The sequence below is a fragment of the Athene cunicularia genome, unplaced genomic scaffold, assembly GCF_003259725.1.
Source record: "Athene cunicularia isolate RWA unplaced genomic scaffold, athCun1 SCF_7, whole genome shotgun sequence".
Lineage (NCBI taxonomy): Eukaryota > Metazoa > Chordata > Aves > Strigiformes > Strigidae > Athene > Athene cunicularia.
In genome coordinates, this window is record NW_020799501.1 from 58,217 (window position 1) to 68,055 (window position 9,839).

Below are 9,839 nucleotides of genomic sequence, written 5' to 3' on the forward strand. Positions count from 1 at the left end.
GAATAGAATAGAATAGAATAGAATAGAATAGAATAGAATAGAATAGAATAGAATAGAATAGAATAGAATAGAATAGAATAGAATAATTTGTTGGAAGGGACCTACAACCATCCTCTCATCAACCTCATTTGCTTCTGACCACCTTGCCGAGGCTTCCAGGAGAAGACGGGGCTGTCACGCTCCTCTGCTTGTGTAATTTTAATTGTGCGTCAAATGAGGCGTCTGAGCGTTAGCGAGTCCGGGGGAGCGGAGCAGGGAAGGGCCCCGCGGAGGTGGAGGGCTGAGGGCGTTTTGTGAGTGAAAGCGGGGTTGTGGTGGGGCTGTGGAGGGAGACAGCCCTCAACCCAACGCGTGGCAGGTACCTGGCGGGGCTGTGGGACCGCGGGGGAAGCAGACACCTGCTCGGCGCTGTGTGATCTGATAAATATAACCATCGCTGCATGTGAAATCCTCGGGAAAAAAAAAATCCGCTTTTTAGATTTATCCCAAACCCAGCCTTGTGTGCAAAACTCCAAGAGCAGCATCTCCCACAGCACATCCCCGAAGTGCGGCCGCGCCTGAGCTGGCGAAGTGGCCGCACCCTGCCCCAGCACTAAAGCACTGAAGGGTTTTTTTGCCTTTAGTGGTCATAAACTGTGGTTGTAAACTGGGTTCTGTGATCCTGTGATTAACGCACTTCTGTTAACGAAGCTGCTCGGGTGCTTCCGTGAGCGCTTCTCACACTGTCAGGAGGTGAACACGGGGTGGAGAATCTCCTCCCTCTGCCACTCTTTGGCTCTGTGGTCACAGGGAGATCCTTTCCCCTTCCCCCTGACCCACTCTGGTTGGAAATTGGAGCCTTTCCCCTTCACTTTCCTCCAGACTCTGGTGACGTCCCTTTCCAAGGGGCACCGGGAAGCTCAGGGAGCCAATTTGTGCACCCCCATTTTTTGCAGCCTGGAAGCATTTTGCAGCAGAGCAGCTGCTGGAAATGAGTCCGGGAGGACAGGGAAAGGGGCTGCCCTCTCAGGACAGCCTCGTGTCCTCAGTTCGGCCCTCCTCTGGCAGCGCCAACAACCCCCAGATGGTGGATTTTTTTTTGGGGTGTGTGTAATGTGGCACAAGCCACTCGCTTCCCCAAAGGCTGATCCCTGAGCTCTGAGCGGTGAGAGCCCATCCACTGGCCACCCCCTTTCCTTCAGCATCTCAGGAACAAGAGATAAGCTGGAAGAGCCTGACGGGAGTGTGGGACCTGCTCCTGGGAGCGAAGGATGAGCCAACGCCGCAGCCTCCCGCCTGGATGCGCCAGCCCAGCGGCATCGCTCCACGGAGCCGGGGCAGGGTCGAACCTGCCGGCGGTTATCTCTTGGCACAGAGCACTTTAATCGTGGCTGTAAATAAACGGAGCTGCTGCCACACCGGTGGCTGGCTCCATCCACCTTGCAGCAGGGCAGGGGATGGCTTGAAGGCAGGGGATGGCCTGAAGGCTGCTGCCTTTCCATCTGCCTCTGGCAAGAGAGCTAAATAACCCCGGTGACACCTCCGGCAAACTTCAGCTACATCAGGAAACGCTGTGAGCTTCTCCCTCCCTGGGATAGGGACCTCCTCAGAGCTCAGCAGCTCCCTGACATCACTACTTGTCACCAAGGCTGCTGGCGATGCCATTAATGCCGTGGCACCAGGCGAAGGACCGGGCTGGGTTGGTGGCTCGTGCTGACGGTGGTGGCTCCTCGGTTCTCCTCTGCCAAATAAGCATCTCCGGTGGGCACAGCACAAAGTGCTCCCACACGCTCCCTCCCGGCTCATCTCTCCTGTATCGAGAGTTCCACTGAAATAATAGCGGGGGGACAGTGCTGCTGCCCAGAAAACTTGTGTCTCGTTGTGACCTCCTGCAGCTGGTGCTGCTGGGGAGAGCTGGTGATGGGACACACAAACATCCAAGGATGCTGCCAGGAAGATGCTCCATCAATTCCCTGAAGTTTGGCAGCATCCTCTTAAAGACCAAACAGTTCAATCTTATCTTCCCTGTGCTTCATAAAGGAGGGCGCAGCCTCCTCCCAGCCACTGACGCAAGCGCTTGGCAGCGATGGGAATGGTAATAAAAATATGGGGGCTTGCCCACTTCCCCGGGGTGGCTGGGAGAGGCAGGGACAAGGAGCTGGGTAGGCACAGCCACAGCTTGCCGTGGAGAGGAAGGACAGCTTGCACAAGCACAGTAGCACCCACACCGTCCCGGCGAAGGGTGAGGGTCCCAGGATGCTTTGGCCCAAGGGAGGTCGGACTCCGTAAGGTCGTGGCTTTGGCTGCGTGGCAGGTAGACAGGAGCCAGGCACTGGAGTGGGTTTATCCACTGTGGTTAGGAATAACCAGATAAAAACATGTTTGCAAGACCGGTCTGTAAGGAGCAGCATCTCCTCCTCCAGGCAGTCGGGGGCCTGACCTGAGGCCAGTGACGGCATTTCCACGTGGAGAGACCTCAGGCACCAACGTTGCTTTTCTGCTGTGATTTTGGGGCAGGAATGCGTGGCTGCGCTGGTTTTCCTAACGCCGTGCGGCACTCGGGTGCAGCTGCAGGGCTGCAGCCCCCTGGCACGGTCTGCTCCATCCAGCTTCTCTACCTCAGCCAGTTTCCAACCACCCCTTAGGGTCTCCAACTCCTTAAGCGCTTTTGAACGTTGGTGCTTCAGGGCACTTTTGAAGGCGTCTCTGCTCAGCACCTTTGTGCTTCCAGCATGGGAATTTCCAGGGAGGCAAACTCTCAGTCCTCCTGTTTGGAAATCTCGTCCCCCAGAGGACTCATTCTTGGCCTTGACTTTCCAAAGTTCGTGGTTTTGGCCAGCGATGAATCCCAGGCTCCAGAATCCAGTGTCGCCCTGGGCTGCGGCGTAGACCAGGGCTTGCAGCGTGGTGACCTGAAGGGGAGACCCATCTGGCATTTATTCCTTCTCATGTGAAACTGTGCAATAAGAGGAAAATGCTTTAATGGAGAGATAAGCCAGCAGCTGCAGCTGAACGTGGGGGAAGGAACGGACTGTTGATCTAGAGATGAAATGTTAAGCCTGAAGATGGATGTTGTTCTGCAGTCCCTATCATATAAAACCACAATCTGAAGGCTTTTGTGAAACTCTCCTCTTCCCCTCTTGCCTGGGGCCCAGCCAGCTCTCCTGCGCTTTGCTCAGGCACCTGCCCTGTAAATCCAGCTCCGGGCAGCTCGTGTAGATGCAATGGCTCAGGAGGAGGGGAGGGGGGAAGGAAGGAAAAATACTCCTGAACGATGATAGAGTGGCTGCAACGGCCCGGTCCTGGGCGCCTTGTTTACTTTGAAGTTTGTTTTGTGGAATGACAGGCGATGTGGGGGCTGCCGGGGAGCTGTCAGGAGGGATCTGAACCGCAGCCTTGCGCTGGCAGCCTTCCCCCTCTCCTCCACACTCTCCTTTTGCCCATGTGGAGATGATTTGCTCGTCCTCTGTAGAGATACGGGGTGAACTCGGCTCGAACCTGACTTGCAGCTTCTCCACTGCCGAGCGGCTGCTGGCACGTGACCGGCACAGCTGAGCACAGACCGAGTCCTCGCCAGTGCCCTCACGGTCCCCGTTTTTTGCCTGAATCACTGCGGTTTCTCCATCTGGTTGTGGAGGCAAGAGGGTTGAGGAGGGGTTGAGCAGCACATCGCAGCCGTCAGTGTTGCCTCCATCCGTTCTGGGGTCCTCTCGGAGCTATTCTCATCCTGGCCGGGTGAGAGGGGCAGAATCTAGCGCTGCACATGAAGCTGAGACAATATTCCCAGCCACGAGGGTTTTGAAAGCCCACGAAAGGGTGGCCAAGGTTTAGGGAGATCCTTCTGAGCGAGGAGAAGCTCATCTGCCTTAAAAACCCACCTCAGCTGCCCCTGCGTGCCGAGCAGGGGTGTTCAGAGAGCAGAGACGGGAAACTTGGGCTCTGAGTTTGGTGCATGGCTGCCAAATAGGTATTTTGGTACCTTGGGGTGACATCCAGCATTGTCCTTTGGGGACCTTTAACCACTGTGGCCGATTTTCGGGGCTGTGCAGGTTAGGAAAAGGCGGGTGCCGGGATACGAACGTCATTGCTTCAAAAACAGGAAATAGGAGCTGACTTTTTTCATCGGGCGGAGTAAGCAGGTTAAAGGTGTGGGCTCAGGCAACGGCCGGGATGCGGAGAGAGGGTGAAGGAGATCAAAAGTCTCCCGTGCGTCCAGAGAACAGCCGAGGAGTAGGCAGCAGCTCTGCTCCTCCCTGCCAACCAGGCAGTGACCCTCCCTGCCCGAATATCAGGGACTGACCCAAACCGAGCGCCTTGGCAACTCTTCTGAGCAAGCTGGTTAATGTTTAAAACCATGTGGGAGGGCTCCCCTCCGAGCAAAGATCTCCCGGGTAGGAGAAGCTGGGACAGGACAAGAATGAGCCCAGGCGCTGTGTGCAAACCCCGTTGCATTCCAGAAGCAGAAGTCAGGCCTTAAAAATGATGAAACTGGTGTTGAAACCAGAAGGATTTGTTGGGTTTTTGCGTGTTGGTTTGTTTTTTGGGTTTTTTTTATTCTTCTGGTGGGATTGTTTTGGCTCTTAAGTATAAAAGCTTCTCCTTCCGCTTTGCTGTGTTTGGGACATTTGGTTATAGTCAGCTCAGAAATGATCAGAGTTCTTCCTAGGCACGATGATATTAAAAAATGGTGATTGAGATGTATTTATAACCCCAAAAACAGGGACTTGAGGGCAAAACAGGGCCAAAATGTGAGGGACTGCAAGAGCTGATGAAAGCTACTACTCTTAAAAAGAGGCTTCTGGTTGCCCGTCCCATGTTGCTTCACCATCTATCCCCCGCTGCCCCGCTCGGCCACGGGGCTCCTCCATCTGCTGAGCAACAGGGTCCCCCCAAGTCATGTCCCCTCCCGGCCCTCCCTCTCCATCCGGCCGGAGGGAGGTAATGAAAAGTGACAGCGCTCTGAGAAGTGAGCAAATAAATGAGATAACGAGCACCCTTGACAAGGCAGTGATGAATGGAGCCCGCGTGCCCGGCTAACAGACCCTGCGGGTACCTCCGCAGCGGGGGACGAGGGGACGAAGGAGGTGGGAAGGAAGGAGCCGGCAGCTCCCCTGGGCTGGGTGATGGGACCAAGTCCCGTCACCCTTCCGTAGCACCCATTAGCAGGGCGAGTTGTGCTTGTCACCGGTGCTCCGAGGAGCACCCCCAGCCAGTATCTTGAGATACTCTGCTCCTCCAAACTGGGGAGGTCACTGCAGCCCTCCCTGCTCCACCCGGGAGGACCTCGGCAGCGCAGAAATTGGGCAGCTTGAACCCGGGATCGAGCTCGGGGGCCTGGTTTTAGGACAACCACGGCGGGTTTGCAGCCGTACGTCTGTTGGACACGGTGTGGCCACTGGACCGGCTCCCCAAAGCTTCGGCAAACAACCCAGTCACAAAATCTCGTCCCTTTTTCCCCCCCATCCCAAATATTTCCTCCTGCCTTGCCGGGTGGGTGGTTGAGCCCCGTCTCCCACTGAGAGCGAAGCCCGTCTGATGATTAATGACGTTAATTACACGAAGCTATTCCTACCCCAGTTCTCACTGTTCCCTTGCATTGGTTTGTTCACAGGGCCCAGGAAATTAAACACTAACTCTATAATCACTGCGAAATGAAAGAAATATGCAGATGCGCCTTGAGCGCGATTAAGAGCCCAGCCACCACGTGCTGTCTGTTCCCCATTGCTGTTGGATTGTTTTTCTAATGGGGGGAATACCTGGGGGAGGAAGAACTTTTTTCTCTGCGTGGCACATTATTTTTCTAGTTTAATTAAATGTAATTTACTTTGATAGATAACTCTTCCTCTTTTGGGCTGGTGGGTTGTTTTTTTGTTTTTTTGTTTTTTTTTCTTTCCATGTTTTGTGTCCCATGGCTTTGAGTGTCTCCCAGACCCCATGTCACCAACTTTCATACTCTTACTGGGCAGAGTTTTCTTAACCACCCAGCTGCTGGAGCGCTGTGGCCATTGTCTAATATCAGCTCAGCCTGCCTGCAGAAATAATTTGCTTTCTCTTATGATGGGGAAAAAGGAAAATATGACCCCAAAAAAGACTTAGATATCAAAGTAAACAGCCATAATTCACGGTGTCTCCCCCCAAGCAGAGGACACAGATGTACCGTAACAATCGAGTGGTTGTAAAGGTTTTGGATCCTCGGTGCGCCCAGTGAAAGATGTTTCTTATCCCTTTCAGGCTGCAGGTGACTTTTTGGGCATGAAGCAGATATCGAGGATGCCACCACCTGGGGCTGGGGAGGTGGACATGGTCCAGCAGTCTCAGAGCAGCACGGGCTTCGACAGGCAGCTCTTCAGGGCTGAGCTTATTAACGTGGCGCTGACAGACGGGCTCCAGCTCTACCTTGCCTTGCTCCCAGCCCGGCTTGCAGAGCTCCCCGCTCTCCGGGCTTGGCCGTGGCACCTGGGGCTGGGGAAGGCAGAGGGAGGTCTCGCTCGGGTCAGGGGTGGCTGTGAGGGTTTGCACTGGACGCAGGGCCTGGCTGGGTTCGGGCAGCGTGGCTGGAAGCGTTTCCCCCAGATTCATTCGGTTTAGACCCAGTTTGTGGGTTCCTGCCCTGAGAGAGGTGGTGTCTGGGTGAGGAGCGGGGCTTGCCACAAGGCTGGGCTAGCAGGCAAGGGGCAGGGTTAGAGCTCCGGGTGCTGGTGCTTTCTCATCCCAGCACCTCCGTTCCCCTCTCCGTGCCTGGAATACAGCCTGGAATAACACCTGGAATACCGCCGGCCCCTCACAGCTGGGGGGCTGGATGTTTCCCCACGCGCCCAGCGCTGCAGCTTGCTTGCAGAAAAGCCAACACGCTGCTCTGTCAACTCTCCCAGTGCCAGCTCCTAAAGCAGCACAGCCGGAGGGCTCCGGGACACGGATTTCTGAGTTTTGCAAGTGCCCAAGGGTTGGAGGTTGTCCCATGCTCCTGCTTCTGGCCGCAGCATCTCTCTCAGTCCAGGACCAGGGACCACAAGAGGGCAGCCGCGAAGGCAAAGGTGCCAGAAATAAACTCCTGAGAGGCAGCTTCCAGCAGTGCCAGGGGCTGCAGCGCTGGAGACAGCAGGCAGGGAGGCAGGAGAGGCTCCCGTGCAGCACAGCCACCCCGACAGGCATCCTCAACTGTTAACGCTTTAAGAAAGCAGTTTTCTCCCAGACTAGGAGATTGCTGGAGCACAAGGGGAGCCCAGACCCTGTTCTTCTCTCTTCTAGATCCTTTAGAGAGGATCCACTAGAAGGTTTTTAGAGGCACTCGGTCTCAGCACAGAGTTTGCACTAAGGTGGAGAGCCCAGGGCTGTGGGGCAGATTGGGAGGATTTAGGGAGAAGTGATTTATGAAACAGAGAGGTGCTGCCATCCCCACATTATCACATTTCTTTTATTTCTAAACTTGTCTAACACTCCAAGGGTGGCACTGACAATCCTTCACCCAGTTTCTTCGTCCTCCCTTTCCTTGGAAAGGCCGGGTGGAACCAGGCATTAAAGGTGACACTGTTGAACAAGTGCTGTTGGTGGCACCCAGCACCCCAAAAATGAGACCCTCTGACCTGTCCCCCCAGCCGTCTGGGAGGGGTTAAGCTGCTCTTTCTCCCTTGTTTCTCCCAAGGTATTTTCCCACCTTCTGCTCCCCAGTCCCACTCTCTTTCCCTCTGCTGTTCCTGCTCACCGAGGGGCTCGAGCGCCCGGTGCCCCCCTCCTTCCTAACCGATGCACATATTGAATTAGAAGACAGATCCATAATCTGCTTCCAGCTTTCATTTCCCTCTCACCCTTAATGCAATTAAGCTTAAATTTGGTTAATTACAGTTTATCCTAACTATCTTGGTGGCAGCTTCACACGTCTTTGACTGCTCACAGAGGTTTTTTCCACTGCTGGGGTCCCGCTGATACAGCTGCAGTGTATCAGAGCTGGACATCTTGTGAGGAGAAGCAGCACCCAAGTCCCTTTCCTGATTCCTGGATGGGGTTTTGCTGGTACCAGGAGAAAGTTGCAAAAAAAAAAAAAAAAAAAAAAAAAAAAGATACACAGATTAATTAACAACATGCTGTTAAACTGGTTACACTAATCACAAAACCCAGTGTCATTCACTTTTGGTGCTTTTAAAATTAGGGCTTTAGGTAAATTTAGGGCCACAGTTTAAGCAGAGGAACGAGCAGCCACGCAGCTCCTCACCCTGCACGACCAGGCAGCCTTTTCTCAGCTACTGCCAAAATGGAAGCTGCCTCGTTAATCTAGACTCGGGTTTAAACCAGTAACCCCAGTTAGTCTTGGAGGTGCAGCAAAGCTTCCGCGCTGCTTTGGGTCACAGACCACTTGTGTACAACTTGCTGGTGGCTTTGGGGACTAGGAGAGTCTACGCTGCAGTTTGTCACCTGGGCCCTGAGGCTTTGGCTTGCTTTTTTATTTATTTTTTTCCTCTTCTTTTCTTTCTTCTCACTTTTAACTTCCCTTCTCTTCATTCCTACCCCTCCATCGCAAGGCGGGCTGGTTTGTACATGGAGATCTCCCTCACTGTTTCTTAAAACAAGTGGGTTCCTGTTAAGTGACAGCTTAACAGCTTTCACGGTTTAAAAAAAAAATCTCTTTAGATTTTTAAAATCTGGATTCTGTTTCACTGGTACCTGCCTTACGATCATCCACGCAGAGGGATGCAGAAGCCAACTGCATTAGCTTGGCGTGCTCTCTCTGGAGCAGATCACTCATTAAGGCAAACTTCACACTCCATTTTTTTTCCTAAGGTCGTAGAGGTGTACCTCTCCTCCTCCCAGTCCTGGAGGCAGGCTTGACTTTTTGCTGAAATATTGTCCCGGCCATCTCTCGGGCCACGGCTCTTTTGTATAAGCACGTTAATTCTTTCTAAACCAAGTCCTGCTTTAAAGGACTTTAAAGGACTTACTCCCAGCCCTTGCGGTGAGGATGCTCTGTGACTCCTCATCCCCACAGCACCGAGAGGAAATGCCCAGAGCTATGAAAAACTCCAGCAGGGCACGGCCAGGGACTACGGTTTCCAGTTGCCAAGTGCCCACCTCCAGCTTGTCACCTGCCCGGCTCAGAGCTCTGAAACCCTTCCCAAGGCACCGGGGGCATTTTGCCAGGAAAAGTTGGCTCCACACTAGGATGGGACGAGGGAAATGTCGTTCCTGGTGGCAGGCAGCAGCCCTGCCCAGCCACGGTGCCCCGTTACTGCTGCGTGCTACCGAGTCGTCCCCTGTGCCACCACACGCCCCATTCCTCGTTTAAAACAGAGAGGGAGCGAGCACAGAGTTTAATTTAAATCACATCTCCCAAGCTTGTTCTTTTCTCAATCAATATTGCTTTTTACATCATATCTAATCTCTTTCCCCCCCCCTTCCAAAGTAAAATTTAATTAAATAATTCTAATGAATGTTTAATGATGTTCTTTTGTCATTATTAAATCTGTAATAAAAGTGTCTGCAGCCCTTCTACCTCCCTCCCCCTCACTTCCCCCATTAATACCCCCACCGCCAGCCCTCCCTCTCCCGTGCACACACTGTCCTGCTGTCTCTCTTTTTCCCTGCCTTCCCCTGTCTCGCTGTGACAACGCCAGCATTCAGACCTGCAAACAGGAAATGAGAAAAGGAGAAACAGGATATTGAGTTTGGATACTATCTGGATCGGTAATATCACCCCTAGCTACTAAGCGAAGGAACCCTTCTCCTGCCAGGCATACTAATGGAGATGTGGAGGCTTCCCGGAGCCATGCAATAAGGCAGGACAAAATCAATATGAATTGATAACTCCCAACTTTAAACCCGTGGACCTGGAGCGAGTTTGTTTTTTGGGTTGTTTTGTTTGTTGGGTT

At 53.4% G+C, this 9,839-nt stretch overlaps 1 protein-coding gene across 1 annotated transcript in view; it reads left to right on the forward strand.

Annotated features, from left to right (window-relative positions):
* LOC113490931 (LIM homeobox transcription factor 1-alpha-like) overlaps positions 1-9,839 on the forward strand; it is a 23,032-nt gene that overhangs the window by 1,035 nt on the left and 12,158 nt on the right. The gene's annotated exons all lie outside the window — the stretch shown is intronic.